Here is a 5,084-nt window from a genome sequence, read left to right on the forward strand (position 1 = left end):
TGGGCACCAAGAACAAGAGAAATCTAGTCATTCTCCCAGTTCTCTCTATCATCATCCGTATTACTCTTCAGTTCGATGTGGTAACTTCAACCAATCAGAATTTAAGAAAATCCATCCTAAAACCTCAAGGGATAGAGAAGTGCACATACTTCAGTTTCTCTCTCCCAAAACCTGAAAACAAAACCCAACCTCAGAAAAAAAATTCCAATCATAGTTTCCTTGATTACCCATTTTGCTACGTGTACTTCCCTGTCTCCACTAACCATAATAATCAACTGTTTCAGTTCTCAATGTGCCTCTTCACCTACTATTCACAAACAAAAATATAAGCGCACAGCCTTCCGCTTCTTAAAAAAAGAAGAGTCAGAAGAAGAAGAAGAAACTCTTCTGCACAAACAAAAACCTGCACAGAATCAGAAGTAAATTATACCCTTTTGCCTCTAATTTCTGTTTTCTCATCCTCTCTAATTCAGAAACTGAGAGGAGAAACAGAGGACGCTGTATCTTTGAGTTGCTTGCTGTGAGATTTTACCAACAATGGCTTCTGTAGTATCTTCACCATTTACCTTACCATCTTCAAAAACTGACCAGCTATCTTCTCTATGTCAAAAGCACTATTTTCTCCACTCATTTCTTCCCAAGAAAACCATACAGGACAACTTCAAATCCGCCTTGAAAGTAAAATGTGCTGCAATTGGCAATGGCCTTTTCACACAAACCACCCCAGAAGTTCGCCGAGTAGTGTCCGAAAATAACCAGAACCTCCCAACAGTGAAAATTGTCTACTCAGTCCTTGAAGCCCAGCACCAATCTTCACTGAGTTCACTCACTGCTGCAGTTCAATCTCTAAACAAGAACTCCAATTTTGCCTCTTATGAGGTGGTTGGTTACTTGGTGGAGGAGCTTCGCGATGAATCCACATACATAACTTTCTGCAGGGACCTTGAAGATGCAAACATTTTTATTGGGTCTTTGATTTTTGTTGAGGAACTAGTATTGAAGGTTAAGACTGCTGTGGAGAAAGAGAGGGATAGGCTTGATGCAGTTTTGGTGTTCCCTTCAATGCCTGAAGTAATGAGGCTTAACAAATTGGGTTCTTTTAGTATGTCACAGCTTGGCCAATCAAAGAGTCCATTACATATATTTTATTCAAAAAGCTTTTCATCTTAGCATATTATATGGTGCATTACAGTAAAATATATGCCATGTCAACAATATTGGGAGTTCTTACTTCTTACATGGGCCCTTTCAAGTTTAGCTGCAATTGATAATTAAAAGATTACTAAATTACAGAAAAATTTTGAACTTTTTTGTTACTAACCCTTAATTTAGTTATAAATAACTTGCCTCCTTTTACCTTTGCCTTTGATTGCTCCTCCTACTCTGCTTTGTGAAACTGTTTAATGAAACTAAAGATATGCCTGATGTGATGATAGTTTTTGGAGCTTACGAATACTAGGTGATTTAATGACCATGTTATGACAAGTTTATACATTAATGCAGGCTGAGAAGAAGTTAGCACTCACTGTATTCAGTTTTCCCCCAGACAAGGGGATTGTTGGGACAGCAGCCTGCCTTAATGTCTTCTCCTCCATCTTCTCAGTTCTAAAGGACCTCCAAAGAGATGGTTACAACGTTGAGGGCCTTCCAGAAACTTCAGAAGCCTTAATTGAAGACGTAATTCATGATAAAGAGGCTCAATTCAGCAGTCCGAACCTCAACATTGCTTACAAAATGGGTGTTCGGGAATACCAAAACCTTACTCCCTATGCCACTGCATTGGAAGAAAACTGGGGAAAACCTCCTGGCAATTTGAATTCTGATGGAGAGAATCTCTTGGTGATGGAAAACAGTATGGTAATGTCTTCATTGGAGTCCAACCCACTTTTGGTTATGAGGGTGATCCTATGCGGCTGCTATTCTCCAAATCTGCTAGCCCACATCATAGTTTTGCAGCTTATTACTCTTTTGTAGAGAAAATTTTCAAAGCTGATGCAGTACTTCATTTTGGAACTCATGGTTCACTTGAATTCATGCCAGGAAAGCAGGTGGGAATGAGTGATGTCTGTTATCCTGACAGTCTTATTGGGAATATCCCCAATGTCTACTATTATGCAGCTAATAACCCATCTGAAGCCACAATAGCAAAACGTCGAAGCTATGCAAACACTATTAGCTATTTGACACCTTCAGCCGAGAATGCTGGGCTTTACAAGGGCCTCAAGCATTTGAGTGAGCTCATCTCTTCATGCCAGTCCCTTAAAGACACAGGGCGTGGACAACAAATTGTGAGCTCCATTATTAGTACTGCGAAGCAATGTAATCTTGACAAGGATGTTGAACTTCCTGATGATGCGGAGGAGATCCCTGCAAAGGAGCGAGATCTTGTGGTTGGAAAGGTATACTGCAAGATAATGGAGATTGAGTCCCGGCTTTTGCCATGTGGGCTTCATATCATTGGGGACCCTCCATCTGCCATGGAAGCAGTTGCAACTCTAGTCAATATTGCTGCACTGGATCGTCCTGAAGATGGGATTTCCTCACTCCCAACTATTTTAGCTGAAACTGTTGGACGAGACATAGAGGAAGTTTATAGAGGGAGTGACAAAGGAATCTTGATAGATGTAGAGCTTCTTCGGCAAATAACTGAGGCATCATGTGGTGCCATCTCTGCCTTTGTAGAGCAAACAACAAATAAGAAAGGTCAAGTTGTAGATGTTGCTGATAGACTTAGCTCAATCCTTGGGTTTTGCGTCAATGAACCATGGATTCAATACTTGTCAAACACCAAATTTTATCGAGCAGATAGAGAGAAGCTGAGAACATTGTTCCAGTTTCTAGGAAAGTGTTTGAAACTGGTGGTTGCTGATAATGAGTTGGGAAGTCTGAAACAAGCTTTGGAGGGCAAATATGTGGAGCCAGGTCCTGGTGGTGACCCAATCAGAAACCCAAAGGTGTTACCAACAGGGAAGAATATCCATGCACTGGACCCACAGGCCATTCCTACAACAGCAGCGATGCTGAGTGCAAAAGTTGTGGTGGATACACTAATTGAGAGGCAGAAGGCTGACAATGGTGGAAAGTATCCTGAGACAATTGCACTTGTATTGTGGGGAACTGATAACATCAAGGCATATGGTGAGTCCCTGGCTCAGGTCTTGTGGATGATTGGTGTAAGGCCAGTTGCTGATACCTTCGGTAGGGTTAACCGGGTGGAACCAGTAAGTCTTGAAGAGCTTGGAAGGCCTAGGATTGATGTTGTTGTCAATTGCTCAGGAGTTTCAGAGATCTTTTCATCAACCAGGTATAAAATCTTCCCATGTTCTGTTTATGTTTCTAAGAGAAGCTGGAATCAGTTGACAATCTTGTGCCTAGAGTTGAATTATCAATTAATCATGCTATCTTCTTGTTGATGGCTTTTGCCTCAAAATTACACTGATACACGTTACGTTTCCAATGTTCTACTTCGCCACAGATGAATCTCCTGGATCGTGCAGTGAAAATGGTGGCTGAACTTGATGAGCCAGCTGACCAAAACTATGTCAGGAAGCATGCTTTAGAACAAGCTGAAGCCCTTGGTATTGATATTTGAGAAGCTGCAACGCGAGTATTCTCTAATGCCTCTGGATCCTACTCCTCAAACATAAACCTTGCAGTGGAGAATTCTTCTTGGAATGATGAAAATCAACTTCAAGACATGTACTTGAGCAGGAAGTCCTTCGCCTTTGATTGTGATGCTCCAGGTGCAGGCATGATGGAGAAAAGAAAAGCGTTTGAGATGGCTCTGAGCACAGCAGATGCCACATTCCAAAACCTTGATTCCTCAGAAATTTCCCTCACTGATGTGAGCCACTACTTTGACTCAGACCCAACAAACCTAGTGCAGAACTTGAGGGAGGATAAAAAGAAGCCTAGTGCTTACATAGCAGATACAACAACAGCTAATGCACAGGTTAGCAATTGTGCAATGCCTAGGATATTAGATCAAGATCACCTTTGTTGGTGCTAACCAATTTCAAATTTATCTCCACCAGGTTCGCACACCTGCTGAGACCGTACGGCTTGATGCACGAACCAAATTGCTAAACCCCAAGTGGTATGAAGGAATGATGTCTAGTGGATATGAGGGTGTTCGCGAAATTGAGAAGAGACTTACAAATACAGTTGGATGGAGTGCAACTTCAGGCCAAGTCGACCACTGGGTGCATGAAGAAGCTAACTCGACTTTCATTCGAGATGAGGAGATGTTGAACAGACTCATGAGCACTAATCCAAATTCATTTAGGAAGTTAGTGCAGACATTCTTAGAGGCCAATGGCCGTGGGTATTGGGAAACTTCACGAGAAAATATTGAGAAGTTGAGGCAGCTCTACTCAGAAGTTGAGGACAAGATTGAAGGCATTGATAGGTAAGTAGGAAGCTGGCTGTTTGATAATAGAGTGCAAATATTGATTCCCCGTTGTTGATTTAGCTGATGAACCGGAGCTGCTCTGTTGAGATGTAATTTCCTGGAACACTTGAGATGTAAAATCTGTTCACAAAAATCAGGCGGTAATTCAATCTCCCTTTCTAGGGATTTGCCTTGTGTTAAAAGGAAAATCGTTTTACTCGGTTCCTGAAAATGGCACAAACTGATGACAAGGATGCCAATCCAAATCAACCATATGAAATATTACCTAGCTTAAGTCTTTTCATCTAAGTCTCCACTACGCTTTTCATCCCCACCATTCTTGAAACAGAAACAAGAAAAGGAAATATCTCCTCAAAAGAATCCTTACTAAGAACATGCACGACACAATCAGGAGACTAAATTATTATATTATATATTACTAAAATACACAATATTATTACTGTTCTTAAAGAATAGTAAAATTATAATTTTACCCTTTTTTATAACTTTACTACATATTGAAAGAATGCATACTTTTACTATACTTAAGAATAGTAAAAAGACTAACTTGCCCCTCTTGATTTCTGCCATTAGCTTTTCCATCATATTTTTTGCTGATCATCGATGACTTGGCGATGATTTCACCCACATATTAGGCAATTATTCTACTCGCATATGGCACGTGTCCATAATA

At 40.7% G+C, this 5,084-nt stretch overlaps 1 pseudogene; it reads left to right on the top strand.

Moving 5' to 3' along the window:
- The first annotated feature begins 344 nt into the window (after positions 1 to 344).
- LOC110639163 (magnesium-chelatase subunit ChlH, chloroplastic-like) lies at positions 345 to 4,578 on the top strand (annotated as a pseudogene).
- The last annotated feature ends 506 nt before the right edge of the window (positions 4,579 to 5,084 follow it).

Source organism: Hevea brasiliensis, chromosome 3 (assembly GCF_030052815.1).
Source record: "Hevea brasiliensis isolate MT/VB/25A 57/8 chromosome 3, ASM3005281v1, whole genome shotgun sequence".
Classification (NCBI taxonomy): domain Eukaryota; kingdom Viridiplantae; phylum Streptophyta; class Magnoliopsida; order Malpighiales; family Euphorbiaceae; genus Hevea; species Hevea brasiliensis.